Raw genomic sequence first — 21,329 nt, forward strand, 5'->3', positions numbered from 1 at the left:
AAGTTAAAACCAAAATAAAATAAAATTTTGGGCATCGAATATTGCAAAATTTGTGTAAATCAAGCCATAGTTCGAAATTTTGTCATGCATAAACCGTAAAAAACATAACCTCGTAACCAAGCAGACATGTAAATCAAATTAGAGATGCTTGAATATTTCTTTGTTGAGGAATTGGCTATGATTTATTGATGATAACAATCTTGAGATTTTGACGACCATTTTCATTGTCAATGTCTTCCACATGAGAACAGAAATTTCTAGTGCGCGGAATTTTAGAATGTAAAAAAAATGTAGAAATTTTTTGGAGTTTTGGAATGTATTTTTTTTGTGTGGAATTTCTACATAAACATCCTTAACTATTATGAATTAGATAACATCCTTGTCTATATAGCACAATGCAACTAGCCATACTTGTATATCCGACTGCACAACTTAGCATGATTCATCCTCAACAATAAAAATAGTAAAACATAAGCGCTAATATAAATCAGTAGTCTATATTCTTTTCAATTTTTATATGCATATGGTACAAAAAATGATTTGCAATGTGAGACTATTTTTGTATGCCCATTCTTATCTACGGGTGATGGACACAAAAAGTATTTTGACTTTCCACTTCCACAGTTTTTTTTCATTTCCTAATCTCACCCTTCACTTATGCACTTAAGATGTTTTAAAATGTTTTCCATTTTTTTCGATTTGGGAGACCTAACCTAAGGGCTTTAGATTGAGGGTAGCCTAGCCACATAGGATATAGAATCGAGGTTGCATGGGTTCAATAGGTTGAGGCAATGGCAATGGCATGAAAGCCAAGGGCAGCCATGACAACAGTCACAGGGGCAAAGGCACAAGGGCGGGCTTGCTCAAAATGGTGGAGGTTTCAATCAGCTTTGAGCATGAGTCACACATGGCTTTTTGGCGAAGGTTGCAATAGACCAATTCTGGCATCTGTCCCTAGCCGAATTCCTTTTACGACTATGGTTAAGGACACTATAGGTAGACCTATGTGGTGTAACCCAACTTGTGAGAAACAAAAAGAGAAGAAGAGAGATTTCTCGTAGAGACCTATGGGCGACAAGCTACTATGGAATCCTAAGTTGCTAGATGTGAACTAAACAGCTTGTTGGGATTGTGTAGGATATGGGGGGGGGGGGGGGGGGGGGGGGGGGGGTTTGGGGTTTGAAGTGAATGGGGGGACTAATACAACACAATGTGGGTATATCCTTTGAAAGAGCTAAATCACAGGAGATCCAACATCGATCGTTGGCAGATCTCATCAATCTTCTCGGTGGTTGGTAGTCTGACGGGGCATCATCCATGTCGGGCCAAAATGATCCGAATCCTCTGGTGCAGCCTTCGTCGTCGATGCTCTGTAGTCCTCCGTAGTCGTGGGTGTTTGGACTCCCCAGGTCGGTCGCTCGATCGATCAACGTGCCTCTGGTGCAAGGAGAATGTGGGTCTGCTGTGGTAGTAGCTCCTCCGGTTGTCCAGTGTCTGTTCTAAAGAAGTTTGTGATCCATCTCTGAGACTGGCTAGCCTCTCCTCTCATCAAACCCTCTCCATGTCTGGCCAACTCGAGCAAAAACAAACCCAGCAATCTCTGGTCCTTGTATCCCATGACTCTGGAGAATGGCCCAAAGCCCTCTCTGAACAAGCAGTGGAAGCGGCCTCGTATCTCATAGTAGACTGGGCAGTGGCATATGTAGTGCAACTCTTATCTTAGGCTCCATGTGACACAGGGGGCATGTGACACACACACACACACACACACACACACACACACACACACACAGATGCAAGATCAATGCGTCTACACATGACCTACCATGTAGGCTATGAAGAGAAGGCTCCATAGTTGTGTGTGTGTGTGTGTGTGTGTGTGTGAGAGAGAGAGAGAGAGAGAGAGAGAGAGAGAGAGAGAGAGAGCATCTATGTAGATTCTACTCTTCTAATATTTCTAAAAAACAGTGCTACCTACCCGTGATAAGCTCAAGAGTCAAACGCCCAAGACAAATACTATGCTATGTGTATAAGAGGCCCTCCAAAGGGTTTTTTTGAGATTCTATTTGACAAACATGCCATTTTATTCAATGAAATAGGATTAGTGGAGAAGAAATTAGTATGTAAAATATGTCTGTTCAATTTTCAACCCAACAGTATTATGTGGTATCACGGGAGATCCCTTGGGGATTATGAAAGGTAAAAGAAAATTAAATAGGAGAAAATTTATACGCGAGCCCATATGTCCCTTGGAAATCACAAAAGTAAAACTGAATGAGTAGCAGTGCTAGATGTAGAAGTATAATAGCAATGAGTGTAGGGAATAAGAAATTGTGATGGGTACGAAAAACCTCATGAGTAGGGTTTCTTGGGGCGGCTTCGCTTCTAACCTGCAGCCTGCGAGGCCATGGAGCCCGGGGGACTACGACAGGGCGGGAGCAAGGCGGAGCTGTTGGCTGATGTGGTGCAAGAGGGTTTGTAGGGCCGCTTGCCTTCAGGTGGGCAGCCGGGCGAACTCTTCCCTGCCTGCCCGTGGCAGTCCTGCGCAATCCCTTCTTTTTTGACCAGGTGGAGGTTGCCCCTCCTTGCCCATCTTGGTGCAAAAACGGCGGCTCGTGCCCTTTCGGATGGGGCAGTTTGGTCTGCGGTGTTCGAGGCTGCATGTAGCAGATCAACATCGATGGTGGCAACCTCGGGCCTTTCTCTCCTCCCTTCGCAGGTGCTTGGCCCACCTTAATATTCTGGTCTAGGATGGCGTTCGAGTTTATCACGATGCTCAAACAGGCGTCAAAAGCATGTGCATGTAAATAAACATCCATGCGGGGAGTCAAACCGCTCTCAAAAGAGCTCAAACATTGTCAAAAGTGTCAACATATGCATGTACGCATAAACAACTGCTCCCACTGGAACCAGAGTACAGCAAGCATTGAAACGTAGCCTGTGAGTTGATGCTGATGCGGTAGCCGAAGCCGAGATCGAGGCCGAAAAGCATAGAGAAAGCTAACCAAGCCGCTCTATGTACTTGTACCTGTACCTATACCTGTATCTGTAGTTGAAGAAGACAATGCCGTCAAACTCCCACTCTATGTGTGTGTATGAGGCCACTCCGAAAGAGGCTACACACTCCCGAATGAGTCGTGGCTCTCGTAGACGGAAGAGAATGCAACAATGATACATGTAACTAGCTATGGAAGCTCTACAACACAAACTACCAAAAGAGGGCTGAAAATTTCAGCTCCTGAACTGTAGCTCAAATGAGGTTTCTGATGGCTCGAATGGCTTCGAAAGGGGGGTAAAACTTCAGGACACCTATTGGAAACGCTCTCGAAAAGCTGAATTTACCCATGCCGAAACTAGAACCCTGTTTGTACTCTTGAAAGTACACGCGCACGGAAACGATTTCGGGAATGAGATGGCTCTGATACCAGATGAAGGGGAGGAGCTGGGAGCAAATAGAAGAGGAATACGCACGCACACACTCACACACACACACACAGGTTGAAGGGGGAGAGCCGACACGTATTGTGTGTCCCCCTTTCGTTCTTCTCTATCTTATACACTAAGGCACAATACACATTGTACTTAATGTTAGTGGCTCACACAAGTGTATAGCTATACACTTAGGGTTAGTAGCAGTTAGTGATGGGGGCGATCGGCCACATGGTTATTAAACCTAACACTTTATAATAGTATAGATGCGATTTACTTTTAGAATCGTAGATTGATAACCCCTTGAAAGTCAGGACTCTTGGGTTAGGATAAAAAATTATGTATTTTAAAACTAGGTATTCTTCAATTCAATTTTTGCAATTGAGTGTCTTTTAACCTCTCTCTAATGAGTGTCTTCTCTTTCAACCAACCAATCTTAAAATTAAACATTATAAAAAAATAATCTTCCCTTTTTCATTAACAAAATTGAAACACATCACTATGGCCTTATCCCTTTGGGCATGCCAAAAACATAAAATTACATATCCAAGCCATGCTCAGACCGAGCCATGACATCACATGGAGCTACCAGGAAACCTATCCATACATGGGCTGATTAGGGTGCCACCCTCGAAAGAGAATACAAGATCAAGAAGAGCTGGCTAATACGGGACACCTAGCCACATAATCCACACAAGGGGGGAGGCATTACCTCCATCACCTGAGTGTCCTGCTGCCAACATCAAAGAGGAAGCCACGGCCCGCTCAAGCTGCCACCAAGAAACAGACCTCCACTTGAGGAAGCGAGAAGAACACATCCAAAAAGGCCAGTAGAGAGCAAAACCAAAAACTCCAGCATATCCGGAGCAGCATGTCCAACACATGTAGAAGCCATCGCATCACGGGCCGAAAGTTACATGGTGATCTCGAGGAAGAGATTTATATGCAGCAACCTGAAGGATTTGTGCTCAAGGACCAGGAACATTTGGTCTGTAAACTTCTGAAAAGTCTCTATGGCTTGAAGCAATCATCCAGACAATGGTATCAAAATTTTGATGTAGTTATGCGTTCCCCAAGCTATAAGCGCAATAATGAGGATCCATGTCTTTACGTGAAAAGGCAACCCAATGGACAACTTATTATGCTTATCCTTTATGTAGATGTCATGCTTATTGCTGTTCATTCCAAGAAGGACATTGCTGACATGAAAACCAAGCTGAAAAAGTCAATTTGACATGAAAGATTTGGTTGAAGCCAATCACATTTTGGGTATGCGCATTACTCGTGATCTTAAGAAGAGGTTGTTGTACCTTTCTCAAAAAGAGTATGTGCACAAGGTTTTTGATCGTTTCAACATGCAGAACGGGAAGGCTTTGAGTACTCCATTACCTACATATTTGAAAATTAGCAAGAACGAATGTCCCAAATCTGCTGAGGAAAAAGCTGCGATGGCTAAGGTTCCTTATGCTTCAACTTGTGGTAGTCTCATGTATGCCATGGTGGCTACAAGACCTGACATTGCACATGCGGTGAGAGTTGTCAGCAGATTTATGTCTAACCCTGGTAAAAAGCATTGGGATGCTGTTAAGTCGATTCTCAAATACTTGAGTGGCACTGCAGATAGACAATTATGCTATGGTCGTGGAGAGTCATCCATTCAGGGATTTGTAGATAGTGATTATGCAGGTTGTGTTGACAATTGTAAATCAACAACAGGTTGGATTTACACATTTGCTAGTTCTGCTATTTCTTGGAGATCCGTTCTTCAAGACTGTACATTATTTTCTACCACTGAGGCAGAGTATGTTGCATTGAGCGAGGCATGCAAAGAAGTTATTTGGCTTGCTCGCCTAGTGAAAGATCTTGGATTGGAGCAGCGTACACCAGTTCTTCATTGTGACAATCAAATTGCTATTGCTTTGGTTAACAATCCAGTGTTTCATTTTAGAACGGAACACATTGATGTGTGTTATCACTTCAATCGTGAATGCCTAGCAAACAAGAGCCTTGATTTAGTGAAGATTCCTACGCGAGAGAGCACAACGGATGCATCACTAAAAGTCTCTCCAGCCTTTCAACACTGTCGTGAGTTGATGGGCATTGGGTGCAAAGTGGTTCTCTTCCATACTTATGGTTTCTCACATTGGCCATCAAGTGGAAGAATGTTAGGTTTAATGACCATGTGGCCGATCGCTTATCACTAAGTGCTACTAACCCTAAGTGTACAACTATACACTTGCGTGAGCCACTAACACTAAGTACAATGTGTATTGTGCTTTAATGCATAAGATAGAGAAGAAAGAAAGGGGACACACAGTACGTGTCGGCTCTCCCCCTTCAACCTGTGTGTGTGGCTATGGTGGTGTGTGTGAGTGTGTGCGTGCGCACGTATTCCTCTTCCGCTGTGCTCCCAGCTCCTCCCCTTCATAAAGTGGGGAGGGATTCTGGTCCCCCCCTCAGCCACGTGGTTCAACGAGAATCCTATGGCTAGCCTTCCCCGACCAATGTGGCCTGTAGCGCAAGTGCTCAACACACACGTGCGTGCGCGTGTACACACACACACACACACAGGCGGTCAATCGAGCTCCACATGTTGTAATTTCTAGGTTTAGGGTCTAGGCTTGGGGAAATGAGAGAGAGAGAGTGCGTGCAAAACACAATGTTCAGTAGAGGCACCGAGGCGAGCAAAGTGTTAAGTGCAGTTAGGAAGGATGGTAGCATCAAGGAAGAGCCATGGAGGGAGAGAGAGAGAGAGAGAGAGAGAGAGAGAGAGAGAGCAAGAGTCGATACAATAAAAAGCATGCTATATTTTTTATTCCTTTGTAAAACCTTACAATATATAGCTTAAGGGTTGCCATGCACACTTCTAAATGAAGTGTAGTCCTTTTGCATGCTCCAAGGGAGATGTTCCCACGGGTATACCGACAAGGGCCTGAACCCAACACAAAGCGGGGGTTAAATCTCTTTGAATGCACAACAGAGGAGGCAATGGTGGCAAACCCCCTCTCAATCTCTCTATCTCTGGTTTTCTCTCCTCGCATATTGAGCTTGCCACTGCTCCTTGCGACGGCATCTGATCAAGTCCGCCATGTTTACCTTGGGAAGGTCCTGTAGCCTGCCCAATCTTCCTTGGCTAGAGATGATCACCCGAGAGAGAGAGAGAGAGAGAGAGCTGTTTAGAAGCTAGAGTTTCTACATAGTTTTTGCACCCTCGCTCCTAACTATAGCTTGGCCTCCCAAGTCCGACTTTCTTTCCCACCCTTGTCGGCTATGTTCAACAATGGCATGTGCAAAGCTTCAATAGACTCTTCTCTCTGTAGCCGTGGCTACTCTGTAGAGCCCGGCGTCTTGAATCCCACCTTTGCTGGCTATGTCGACGATGGGTTGTGGCACGCAAGAGGTGTTGAAAGTAGCCTCGATCAGCTCTAGCTTCGAAACAACTCTCTCTCTCTCTCTCTCTCTCTCTCGTGCGTTCTGCAGAAGATAAGGAGCCTTTTGCAGCTGCGAGCGAGTTGTTTAATGAGCCTTTTGCAGTTGTGGAGCGCTGAGGTTGAACACTCTCTCTCTCTCTCTCTCTCTCTCTCTCGAAACAAGCAGCGAGCTCCCTTTCTCTCTCATGAAACCGCAAGCTCTTTGACGAACACTCTCTCTCTCTCTCTCTTTTTGCGCGCCCGCGGACCAGCAGTTTTTTGGGAAAACAAGCTCTCTGAGTTTAAGCAATGAGAAAAGGAACATAACATCAAACCGCCCACATCAGAGCTTGCACCGCCAAAGATGGACTGAGCTCTCTCTCTCTCTCTCTCTCAAATCGATTGTGCACATTATGTTCACTAGAGTGAGTACCACACACTACTAGAGTGCTCTCTCTGTCTCTCTCTCTCTCTCTCTAATCGATTGTGCACATTATGCTCACTGCAAGTTCAAGAGTCTATGAGTACCACACGCTACTAGAGTGCTCAGCTTTTAGTCACATCCGAACTTGCTTCCCTCACATTTTTAGCCATGACTTAGACCTACACACTTTCCTCTACCAACCACAATGTGGGCTCTCCATTGCAACTCTCATTACCACAATTTTGGAACCCTCTGTTCAAATGAACAAAACGAAGTGTACTCCAGAGAGAGAGAGAGAGAGCTTTATCCCTCTCTCAACAGACTGTGCAACACGCAGACGATTCCAGTCAGCACACAAACAAAAATAGTGAAAATTTGTGTGTGTGTGTGTGGACCATCTGTTTTTGGGAAAAAATCAAAATTTTCAAATCATTAGGTTTATTTTTGAGGGTCTGACACTATTTTTCTCTATGTTGGGGAGGAATTTCTCCTTTTCCCCTGTGTTCAAATGAACAAAACAGTGTACTAGAGAGAGAGAGAGAGAGAGAGATTGATTTTGCATTGTTGCCGTTTGCATGCTACATGGAACCGTCTGCGTGCTGCAAGGTCTATTAAGAGAGAGAGAGATAGAGAGCAAGAGGGAGAGGGAGACCTCAAATGGTGTTTTGGGAAAGGGGAAAAGGAGAAAATTTTGCCCCAAAATAGAGAAAAATAGTGTTAAAACCCAAAAAACACTTAATTTTCTAAAATTTCGTCTCGACAAAATCAAGGAAAGGAATTTTGTATGTTTGGAAAAATGATTTTTCATGAACACTATCCATTGCCCTTGAATTGGGGCTCAATACATTGTAGCAACGCATAGATTCGAAATCGAGCACAATTTCCAAATGGTTGTCCTTCTATAGGATCTCTCCCCTTGCAATTTAGTGGAGCTCCCCTTGAATTACAATCTCTCACCTCAAGAAACAGGCCATGCAACGAGGGCAACAAGTAGGCTCTACCTTGATCAGTGTGCGCAACAACCATCATGGATCAGTTGGTGCATGATTTGAGCCAAACAATGGGCTCCAACCTTATGTCATCAATTGCTCCCGATAAATCAAGAGCATCTCTAGCCCTCTCACCCTTACCTTGGCTCCTCCTGGCAAACCAAGAGCAATGATTAAGGCTTCTCGCCCTCTTAGTCTCCAAAGGGCCACGGCACCCCCCCCCCCCCCCCCCCCCCCCCCCCCCCCCCCCCCCCCCCCCCCCCCCCCCCCCCCCACATCCATTGGGTTGCAAGGCGGGTTGTCACCTTCTTCCAATGGCACACACGACATGCGAGCGCCACCCACTGCCCTTGATTTGGGGGCTTAATATATTGTAGCAATGTGCAGATTCAAGGGCACAAATTCCAGATGGCTGCCCTTCTATAAGCGCTCCCCTTGAATTGTAGCGAGGCTCCCCGCGAATTGTGGGCTCTCAACTCAAGAAACAAGCCATGCCATGAGTGCAACAAGTAGGCTCTACCTTGAGTAGTGTGTGCAACAACCATCACATATCAACTGGTGCGCAATTTGAGGAAAACAGTGGGCTCAACCTCATGTCATCAAGTGCTCCCTAGAAATCAAGAGCATCTCTAGCCCTCTGCCCTTACTTTGGCTGCTCTTGGCAAACCAAGAGCATCTTTAGGCTTCTCACCCTCTTAGTCTCCAAAGGCTCACGACACCAGTCTATATAAAGCCATGACCCATGAGCTCTCTCTCCCTCTCTCTCTCTCTCACACATGCGGACGGGGGCACCGTTACAAAAGTAGCATCATGCACTAATCCTACGACGGTAGCAACATTTACAATTCTCTAATCTTTATAGGTTTTTACCTTCAAATTTAGAATTCAAAGGTAAATCTCTAAATTTGTAGGTGGGATTACACTAAACCTCTGTTTTTTTCAAGCAACTCTTTGCACCAACACGTCCTCATGGATGGAATCAATTCTCTCTCTCTCTCTCTCTCTCTCTCTTCACAGCTGTACAGAAGCAAGATTATGCATTAATCCTACAAAGTTAACAGTCAAAGGACATTAACAATTTGGCCTGCTTCAAAAAAACGATCTTTGGGATTGTTCCTACAACCTAAAAAGTTCTTACTATTGTTTGAAAAAATCCCTTGGTTGTTTTTGTTGTTTTTGAGATCGAAGATGAGGGGTTGAAGAGCAATCTATTGGCATGCACTATAAGTGAGACAAAGCAGTGTCACACTATAGGCGCTCAGATAACGCATATCATTATGCAACATATCTATTTAAAGGCTTTACTACAAAGCATATGTGAATCCTTTTCGACGAGTCTTTTGAATGCAGTTGATGGAAAGAGAATTTGACGTGTAGGACAAGTTGTTGCACTGCAAAATTTGGTAAAAAACTATTACTTTGTAGTGACGTTGCAACATGACGATGAATCTTCCTGAGGGCTGCAACAGCCTTGCGAGACCTCAACTTTTTGGTGCTAAGAAGACTTCAAGCTACTCAAACTTAAATAAGATTTCGAGGCTCTCTGGTGTCATGACGAGAGAGAGAGAGAGAGAGAGAGAGAGAGAGAGAGAGAGAGAGAGATGATCCTCGCAATCTATATCTACATCTACATATCTACATCTACATCTACTAACATAAGATGGCGGAGGACGTGACCTTTCCACGTGTCACCTTCTGCGAGATGAAGGCTATAAGCCAAAAGTGGGGGAGCGAAGGAGAGAGAGAGAGGCCGCCGAAGGCGGCTGGCCGTACTCGTATATATTAAAAAGAAAGGACTAGCTCTGATCCACGTGGCTAGAGTATATTAGTAGGTGGTCTTGAGCAAGGGTGGGTAGAGGATGCATCTAAGAGAGGGAGAATTATATATTTTAGGGAAAATTACCAAAATACCCCTCTAATTTGTGGAAATTTTCAATATACCCCTCAAATTTCAAAAATTCCCAAAATACCCTTGTATCTATTTTCTAATCTTTATTCTTGTTTGACAATTGAGATCAGTTTTTGAGTGCTTAGCATGTAATGTTTTGCAAATTACCTCCCCAAAAAAGGCAATTATGTCTAAAAGTAATGTAGGAATTGGTCTCAATTTTTAGTTTTAGCATCGTGTATGGTAGATAATCACTCCTCATGAAAAGCTACAAATTTTTTTGTTTTTGGAAAAATTTACTCTCACAACAAGGGGTATTTTGGGAATTTTGGAATATTTGAAGGCATTTGGGGAATTTGTGACAAATTATGGGGGTACTTTGAGAATGTTTGAAATTTGAGAGGTATTTTGGGAATTTTCACAAATTAGAGGGATATTTCCCTATATTTTATTATTGTCCACTAAGGTCAATTATGACCTATGGGAACAAAGTTAAACGTAATATACAATGTATGCAGCTTCTCCTTGCTCCAGCCTCCAGCCAGTGTGCATTGCAGAGTGAGGCAAGACAATGGCGAATGCGCGCGCGCCCACACACGCACACACACACACACACACACACACACACACTACTTTTTGCACTCGCAGATCTCTTCTGAGTCCTAGATTTGATTTTCAATGGACCACTCTCTCTCTCTCTCTCTCATGCGGCATGCCATGCTATATCTGTTTGGGGTTGCACTGTCTTGAGGGGGGAAGGGATGCAGAGTGTTACAATGGAAATTTTGCATGCGTAGAATGTTGAGCAAGGAAATGAGGGGCCGTAAGAAGCTTGATGGAGGCTGCTGAAGGGCGCGGCGCGGCAAGAGGATGCGGCTTGAGGCTCAACATGGCGGGGGACTGGTTATGGGGAGGTGGAGAAGACCCTGTCTATGGTGTTGTACAGAACCATCATCAGCTTCCTCTCAGCATCCTCAGCTTCATCGCCTTCGAACCCATAACCCGCATGTCATTTTCTCTGTCTTTTCATGGTTACAGAGTGTGGAGGTGCCTTGCCATGTTTTTCTCTACAGGTCTTCACTGTCTCGGATTTTGCAATTGGAGAAGGGGCCTTCTTCGTTACTTCTTTTGCTTCATGTCCGGTGGCCTTGGGCCTATTAGTGCTAAAGTGTTTTGCTTGCCTAGTTGTGCATACAAAAACCAAAATCCAGACACAAGCACAAGAAGATTTATAAATTTTCTCATGTAGGAAAACGGAGTCTTTTCCAGTGTTTTTCATACAATCAATAACATCATGAGCTTCTGCTCAAGAGGCACCGCATACCTAGCTAGGTACGATTGGGGGCAGGGGACCCCCGGCCCCCCCACCGGGCCGGCGGTCCTTTGCCCCTTGTCATACCTAGCTAGGCATGCGGTGGCTCCCTCACAGAAGCTCATGATGTTGAGGTAAGTCACAATGTGAGAATTATTTGTGAGAATTTGTCCAAAACTTCTTGTGAAGGTTAGCTTGATCAATCTCTTGCTTCACCTAGACATGTCTTGTTTTGGAATGTGCTTCACTCATCTTGTTCTGGAATCTCCGGTGTGTGGAGGTGATAGAGGGACATAGAGGGCGTTCTTTGCGCGTGCACCTCTCTCGTTGTCTTATCTTTCTCATCAAGATTTTTTTTATTTGGATGCAACAAACCTAAGGATGGAATCTACATCATTTTAGTACAATCTTATGATTGGCAGTTTTTTTAGATGTAGGCGATCTCCAACACACAACAATTTCATGCATTTTGTGGTGGTAGCTTGTTTCCAAGGTGAAATGTATCGTGGAAAAGAAATATGGTCAAATAAATTAGGGGATGCAACCTGCGATTAGTTGTTGCATTGCCTATATGTAACTTGTACAACATCTCTATCCTTTGCTTGTGGAGCTCATAGCGCTTCCGCCTGTGTAGGCTCGAAAGATGCCTTCTACATAGCATCTCAGAGAAAGAAAGTTTCAAAGGCAGACATGAGTCTTGCTTGCATATAAAAAGCCCTCTCAAGATTGAAAAGCCTAGTCAACGGTGTTTCTAGCAAAAACACGACCATCTGGTCAGTCATTGGTTGTAGAAGGTCTTCTCCTTGCAGATATGGTAGTGGAAAATGTGGGTACAAACACAACAGGCAAAGTGTTGGTACTAGTGACTATATTGGTGTCATAAGTTGAATGCTATAGGGATTATCTTAATGCGCAAATCTTATCGTGGGCTTTGTGTTTGCCACTTAAAGGCTTTATGTTGTAGATGTCCATGTATATCTCACCATTTTCATAATTTTTGTCACCTGTTCTTCATGTTCATTGTGTGAATCACTTGATGCATTACCATCTTGCATGTATCCTCTTATGGCTACTTGGATCATATTTCAAAATGGTGGAGTTTGGTGCATTTTTCTCTTTTTTTGTGTCTCATTCAAGCTTAATTCTTTGCCTGTTACATTGATGAGCTTTGTTCTGTGCTAGTAATTGTAGTTTTTGTAGGGTGCACATGTTCTCATGTTTTTGTGTTGGAGAGCTTGATACCTTCAAAGATCTTGATCTTGCTAGAATAGCTTAGGCATGTGTTGTGAATGATTGAGAGAAATTAAAAGTATCCCTTAGACTTGGCTACTTATTTCATATTCCTTCTGGTTAGCTAAGTAGTAGCTGTGGGTTATTAATTTTAATGATTTTATTATCTAGAGATTCCTTCTATAGTTAGTGATCAAATTAAGCAAATATCAAGGTCAAGCTTTTACCTATGGATTTGGAATTTAAAAGACTCGTTAATTGGATAGGGAAAGGTGGGAGCTTTGTGTATATCCAAATACTGATCAAAGGTGAAATACCTATGTTTTCCTACAGCTTCTTGGGGGCTATATGGTTCCTTGAAGATGAAATACCTAAGAACTATGGTATTCATTCTATGGTAGAGAACACGGATTGGTAATGAGTATTCTTGTAAGTTAACGACATCCTTACAAATTAGAAAGGCATTTGTAGCTTTCTTATCTTGAAACATTAGATATGTGACCTATTTTAACAGTCTTGTTTGAGTGCTTCATGAATTCAAGGAAATCTAAAGGTGTTCATGTAGATCTCGCACCTCCTCCTTAGTCTTCTATAATGTTCCATCACCATACCACTGCTAGTTTCATCCAAGGTGAAATCTTTGATCCTCTTCTTTCCTTGGTGAATTTTTTTACTAAAAGTTGTATTGGCATCTTCCAAAAGTCCTTCACCATTTGTTGATGAAGGTTTTCGTGCCAATTTGACTTTTGCATAGATCACCATTACTCTTTTCTACCTTGCATCTCCCATTGATACTTATAATCGCATGTTTTACTCTTTCCATCAAGTTATATGTCAAACACGAAGTGCACAGACTTTTGCTCCCATTGTTGCTACCTGCTTTCTCTTGGCTCACATCTTCATTGGAAAATTTGAACGACATAAAGTGATAGAACTTTCCCTTGAATTCCTGGCGCTGATGTGGCAGCAGCTCAACACATTCCGCCTGCTGAGTTGGAGGTCCCTCGTCGTCCGACGGGTGGGTAAATTTCGTCTGCTGACATGGCGTGCATCCAAGCCCTGCAGCACCACATTCCGCAGAAGAATGTGCAGTAGATGGAGGGCGTAGATTGACTGCCCCCCGACTCCCGACCTTGACGAGGTCATCAATTGCTTTCCATGTTTTTTCATTTTGATTTCACTCAAGTATGGCCATGGAAATTTGAAACTCAAGCATGAATTACTTACTTTATTTGTTCATTTGTGTGGCCTTGATGATTACGCCTTCTACAAGTCTCCTAACAACCTCAAGCTCATGTTGGGAGAAATCTTTAGAGGAGATTCTAGTGGGACTGTGCCAGCCCAAAGAAGGGGAAAGCATAGAACAACCTTGTATGTGGGATATTGTTGTGACACCTAAGTTTTGATCATGCACTAAACCCACCAATATGCTTCAATCAAATCTCTTTATCCCTCAATCCTTTTTGTTTGACTCTAAAAAAGCTTAATGGTCACCTATTTTACTACTTGTCTATGTCACGTACCATGTCAAAGAATAGTGCATAAACTACACCACCATTATTTTGATTTAACGCTCAATTTGAATGCGAACTTGCTGGTTGAAGACAATAGCAATTGAAAAGCACCCATTTTGCACTGTGTATTTGCATTGTTGAGGGGGCATCAAGAGTCAAGAGATCACCAGAGACATTTGGGAAAGTGTAGTGCTGTCAAAGGAAGATCATAGTCCCCTACTCAAACTAGGGTTGCCTTGGTACAATTTTTGAGCCCTTGCAGTTTCTTAAAGACAGATGATGGGATTCAAGTACAACTCAAATTTAGACCAAAGCCTACCTCCATTCCCTTCTCGTTCTACTTTGTGGAAGAATATTTAAACTTGTAATTGAAACTTGAGCTTTACTAACTCAAGTTGTTCAGGTTCATCTCATCATTGGTAGCCTTGTGATTTTTCCACTTTTTTGGTTTGGCAAGCTTCAAGGGGAATAAATTTCAAGGTGTTTGCACCAATGTGGGTACCCAACACTTCTACAATCCTAGACGACCTCCACACCCACGTTCACAAGAAGATTTAGAAATTTTATCATGTAGGAAAACGGAGTCTATTACAATGTTTTTCATACAATACACAACATCATGAGCTTCTGCTCGAGAGGCACCGCATACCTAGCTAGGTATGCAGTGCCTCCCTCACCGAAGCTCATGATGTTGAGGCAAGTCACAGTGTGGGAATTATCGTGAGAATTTGTCCAAAACTTCTTGTGGTTTACTATTTGGTTTTTTGAACCATCAATTGAAAATCTTTAAGACCATCGTTTGAACTTAGAGGATTCAGTAAACGAACGAACAGAGTAGCGATGGGGAGAGAGGAGGAGTGAGCTTTTCTCTCCATGCGAGTGGGGAGTGCTATTGCGCAGCGCTTTGATTTTGTGTGTCCACAGCTCAAGGCCTTTATCTCAGTTTGATTCAGGCTTTGTGTGCTAGGGGGTCAAGACGGCTACGCTGCGTGTGCTTGCTCTGCGGCGTATATAAGGTCCCTGGCGTCTTCAGTGGCCCTTCCTCCTATAATATTCAGCTCGCTCTTTTCCTGTGTGTGACTCATCTTCGGCGCTCATCACCTTTACTACACCGGAGGTGAATAATGTAAGTCCACTACCTACCGAGTGCTATGGAGATCCCGCCCAAGGTCTCGTATGCAGAGAGGCAGTGGCCGGAGGGACTTCTGGGGGCCATCATCTGGAGTCCGGTCCCAATGGAGGGGAGCAAGAAAGCGACAAGACCCAGCAGGATGGTCACCTTAAGAGGTCTGCTACAAGGGCGAAGCGAGGCGAGTCTACCCACATCCCTTTGAATGGGGAGATGGCCTTCCAGGCCATGAAGAAAAGCTTACCATAGGTGGTGGAAGTGGAAAATACGTGCACGGTATCTGTCTCGCCGGTGCTGATTAAAGAGCAGCTTGCTACGGTGGCCAATTCATCCATGGTATTTGGTTTTATGGGTAGAATACCATCATAGGTAGAGCTCATCAGGTGGATCTCCAGTCCGGTGATCCTAAACCATGGCGTAACAATTGACTACGTCCAGTATTTAATCAAAGGGTTCTTCACTGCTGTTAGATTCAACGACTCCACTATGAGGATCCTGGCCAATAGCCCACTATACCTCAATCACTCCCCAGTTTGCGTCCTACCTTGAAACCCGACCTTTGAATCCCCCGAGGCCTTCAAGAATTTGTGCCCCATGTGGTTTGATTTCGTCAACTTACCAATGTAGTTGTGGGATAACCTCGGAGACTTTGCAACCACCCTAGGTATTCCTTTGTTTGTTCCAACACACAGCAAGTTGGGGATGGCGGAAAATAAAGTACGTATTTGCTGGGATAGACATAAACCTCCTCCAGGGAGCATGGTAATTAAGTAGGTGTAGGTCTAGAAGTGATCCCTCTTAGATTTGGTACGTTTTTTGGAGCATGCTTTAAGTGCAATGGGTTTGGCCATTTTGCTAGAGATTGCCATCTGAATGGTACTAGGGAAGAGGCTAGAGCTGAACAGGCACAAGGATCACCAATATCCAACATGAAAGTTGAAGCTTCTAAGCAAGGAGAAGATGGAAGCAACAAAGATAATGAAGTGCTCGAGTCCGGCAAGATGAGTACTCATAAGGACACTCCTCGAGTACATCCGACTGCTGAGCAGAGTCTAACAGTAACAACAATCAAGCCACACCAAGCTTGCATTTCCCCGCTTTCCCTGTGATCAAACCTCTCATGAAGCCTCGTTAAAAAAATTCCTTGTCCTCGGTCCCCAAGCTATTGGACGAGGGTTGGCAGCAAATCTCTATGATAAAGCAAGAGAGTAAAAACATTGGCCAACTTGCACTGCAAGGAGAATCTGCCAGGTTTGCAAGAAGCCCCCATCAATCTGGTTAATACCTTTGAGGTGCTTATGGACAGGGATCCAAAGGGTTTTCTAACCTCGGAGCTATCCTCCTCTTGGCTGAGAGAAGAGAAGAGCGAAAGAGAGGTGGCTAGGTTTGGTTGTCTCGACGTGGAGGAGTTTGTCCCGCTCTCCCCATAATGGACGACTTGCATATTCAGTCTTGGACTGTGAAGGGCATAAAATTTGCCAAGAAAAGCACTCTCTTTTGGTAGGAGGTCAAAAAAGCAGATACCAATTGTTGGCTATTTCAAGAGCACCATTTGATTGCTTCATGCTATAGGAAACAGACATTAGGAAATAAGTTGGTGTATTACGAAGATGGCGCCCTGGGGCATAGTGGGTTGCTCTCCATTTTTGACAGGGAGCTAGAGTCCCAGGTTGTACTCAAACACGCCTCAGGGAGAGTCCTTGGGGTAAGGATCAAGTGGGCAGCAATCTTTCACCATTATTAACATCTATGCTCCTTGTGATGCCAAGGGGAGAGTTAAACTCTGGGTGGATCTCAGGGAGCAATTTAGAAGAATAAGAGACTCTATCACAACAATCAATGACGGGGGGGGGGGGGGGGGGGGGGGATGAAGTAAGAGACCAAAACACTATGGCCAAACTCATGCTTGACCATCTCAGTAAAATTATTGGTCAGCCAGGGGTCACTGCCTAGGGGGTTGAAGAGGCCAAAGCCTAGCTACTTGGTATGGTCAAGTGTGATATACTTCCTTCTGAAGAAAAAGCATTAGAAAGATCAATATTTATTAATGAATGTTGGACTTCCTTGCAGGCAATGGGGAAGGAAAAGTCCCTTGGGTGGGATGGACTCACTACCAAATTCTTTAAAGAATTCTAGGAGGATCTCAAAACCGCAATGACTAACAGAGCTCTTTTGGAGGGGCAATTGGATGCCAGCCTTAAAAGAGGAATGATCAAACCTATACCCAAGTTGATATGTTGCTCGCTGCTTAAGCACTGGCGGCTTATCTCCATGATGGAAATTGTGTACAAGATCATTGCTAAGGCAGTTGCATCAAGATTGGCTTCAACCTTGAACAAAATCATCACCCCCCACCAACACGGATTCATCAAAGGACGGTTGATCTATGACAACATTCTCGCTGCCATGGTTGGCATAAAGTATGATTCTTTTACCAAGCAAGAATTTATCCTCCTTTGACTTGACATGGATAAGGCCTATGATAGAATCTCCTGGTCTTACATTGAGGATGTTATGGAGGCTTTGGGATTTGGACCCAAAATGTGTGTGATTGTTTGTACGCTCGAGGAAGGAAGCTACTATGAGCTTCTCTTCAACAACAAGATAGTGGGAGGGTTTGAAGTCAAGCGTTCGATCAAGCAAGGCTGCCCCCTTGCCCCTTGCTCTTTGCTATTGTCTCTAATCCTCTGGTGACCGCACTTGAGGACAGTGCAAGGAAAAGGGAAATTCAAGGTTTGTCACTCCCTGGAGGAAAGCATCTGCTTGCTAAGTTGTTTGTAGATGACTCTTTGCTCTTTCTTAAAGCCAACTCAGAAATGCTAAGAAGAGCCCTTGAGATTGTTCAATTGTTTGCTTTTGCTTTAGGCTCATGGTGATCAATTCTTTCTTGATCCCATACATCTCATTTGTATTACCATTGCTAAAATTGAGCAAATCCGATCGTAAAGAATTTTTGAAGCCTATCAAATGATTCCTATGAAAAAAAAAACACAAAATCCTCAGCTCCTTGCCAATGGGGTAAAATGGGAATGGGTAGCGAGACCAAAGAGTCAAGGCGGAATTGGCATTATTGACGCCACGATTCATGCAGAAGCTCTATGTGCCAAACTGGTGACCTCATTGACGGACCAAAGGAGGAATGGGCTATTATGGCATGGGATATGATTAAGGAAGCAAAGCTTGCCTCAAAAGGGGGCACTTGGAAGAATGCCACAATGCAAGACAAGATTTCGGTGCCTGTTTGGACACTCTTGAAGCTTGGAGGATGCACAGGGGAGCTAGCACAAAAGTGCAACAAAGCAGCTTCAACTCTGGAATGGGGTGAGAGTTTTAGATACTTCAAGGACTCCTCTCTCAACTGGACCCTTTCTGGAGGGAAGTTGCATGCTTGGCAAACAACAACGGAATTACTAAACTCTCTCATCTTTGGGATGACAGAAGCTTATGCTGGAAGGATGTGGAGCTTGTAGTGATGCAACATAACTTGGGTACGTACAAAAGGCTTTTTGATCCATAGAATCTTGGAAGTCCTTCCAGCCTCACCTCCACCTGTTAATGGATTAGAAATTGAATGAGAGCCTTGCATTGGCCGAAGGATAGAGTGTTCACGCTTCCCAAAACTCAGAAGATCTATAATGTGTTGATACACAAAGCCGATTGGTTTGCCCCACTCATCAAAATCTGGAAGAAAAACTGGTATGAGGAGTGCTGGCAAAAGAGTGTTAAGTACATTTGGGAGACTCAATGGCTAGAATACATGAAGACATTCATCTGGAAGGTGCTATGGGGATCCTTGCCCACTGGTATTAAGGTGCGTATGAGAGGGCTTGACTTTGATACCTGCTTTGGCTATATGTCAGCCTCCAAAGACCCCGTTCACCTATTCATCATGTGCCCTACTTCACAAGGGCTGGCCGCTAAGGTATGCAATTGGGTATGCAGAACTTGGAAGATAACTTTCTTTTTACTGATGACCTTATCTTGGGAGGGCGTGGATTCCAAAGCCAGGCCATTTTGGTGTGCACCCAGATTACTAGATTTTGCTACCTGAATCAGGCATGGAAGTCTAGGAATCTTTGGGTATTTGAGGCCAAGCTGGCGATAGCTTGTTTTGATGATATTGTGCGCATGAGCACTGAGCTAATCCATGGTGTTGGAGCTAGAAGAGGGTCAGTGGATAAGGATGAAGATTGGACCCATACACTGAGTTGCTTGGAACACTCAAGAGGGTAGGTTTGTAACCTCTTGTAGTACATCTTTGCTTGAGTACGAGCCTCTCTTGGAACCCTATTACTCGTTGTTAATACATTCTACTCACCATTGCGAGTTTTCCTTTATAAAAAAAAAAGCAATGAGTGTAGGGATGGGCTATACCACTAGAAGCTCACAAAGGATCAAAATCTAGTGTAAGCCACATTTGATGGTAATCATCATGACTAAGTAACACATAGCATTAACCACGGGGGCAGTGGCCGGTGGCGGGGGGCGGGGGGGGGGGGGAGATGTTAAGGGGATCAAGGGTTGGGAAGTCCACGCACAAAGGTCGGGGAGATCGCAACCGTCATGGTCAATTCCAAAACTAAACCCGGCCACAAGAGTAATCGTTATGGATTGCAATTACAAATGTTCTTCTTATCTCCCCTCACATCTTGCCATAGGACATGCCATCACAATTAGTTCATTATCTTCCGTTCAATATATTTTATTTTAAAAAAATGATGATCTTTTGGCATAGGCCATGCCACCGCAATGAATTCATTATCTCTATTCAATTGAAATGGTTTCAAAATTGTAAGCGACCTCCTGGTAGGTTTCTAATTTTATTGGTTGGAATATTCTAAGATTCCCCTTGACGTGCTCTGAACAATGTAAGCCGGCACATCTCCAAAATCCCTAGTTTTGCACAGTGAGATTGAACTCGTAACTTCTACCTTCAAATAGAGTTCTCTGAGCTAAGCAGACCCACCGTGAAGGCTTGCGTGCGAACTGAGCTCTGAGCAATCTTCGTTAAAAAAAAAGAAGCTTTTGTTTGCTTTGTCGCAAACCCACATCCCTCCTAAGCTTGCATTGCGTGAGAGTTGGGAGCCACCCTCGCTACACACTCTCCTTCGTTGGTTGCCTCCTTCACTACACACACTCGTTGCTTTCTGCTCCTTGCATCCTCGCCCAACACGTGCACCACATAGCCCCTCATCAAAGATTTTGCAAGATTCGTGGTTTATAATGATTTTTTGAAAGTTGTTGGCACATATTGGGGCTTCCAAAAAAATCCAAATCTCTTGGATACATAATGCATTGAAACTCTAAGGAGAAAGAAAGGCTAAGAGAGGCTAAGAAAAGAAGCAAGCACATTGTACGCTCTATATATACATACTAGTATGTGGTCCATGCGTTGCTGCCGAAAAAAAAGGGCCTTTATTCTTATGAAACTAACTTCTTTTTCAAAGCACAAAAAGATCAATGTCGGATTTATGTTTTTGTCATGTAATATCAATTATTATACAATGAATGTTGCATCAATGTATAAAGTTTTTATTGTATACAATAATTGATTTTTTAATCCAATATGACAAATGAATTAAGGTGGACTTATCCACCATTGCATGCACTCAAGTACGCTATAGGGTCACCACTGATGAAGATCATAGAAGACCCTCTCTCTCTCTCTCTCTCTCTCTCTCTCTCCCCCCTTTACATGCCCTTAAGTTGAAGACTCCTCACGTAGGTCTTGAGGTCTCTTAGAAGTGTTCATAAAATCTAGAATTTCACTCTTCTCTCTCTCTCTCTCTCTCTCTCTCTCTCTCTCTCTCTCTCTCTCTCTCTCTCCACAAAACTTGAGTTCAAGTTTTATCAAGTGGATCTTTGAAATCTTTGGAATTGTTCCAACCATGTTGGAATATCTTTTCTCCTCCTCCTCCTCTCTCTCTCTCTCTCTCTCTCTCTCTCTCACACACACACACACACACACACACACACACACACACACACACACACACAATGTGCA

The sequence above is a fragment of the Adiantum capillus-veneris genome, chromosome 16 (assembly GCF_014529385.1).
Source record: "Adiantum capillus-veneris isolate H3 chromosome 16, ASM1452938v2, whole genome shotgun sequence".
Taxonomy (NCBI): domain Eukaryota; kingdom Viridiplantae; phylum Streptophyta; class Polypodiopsida; order Polypodiales; family Pteridaceae; genus Adiantum; species Adiantum capillus-veneris.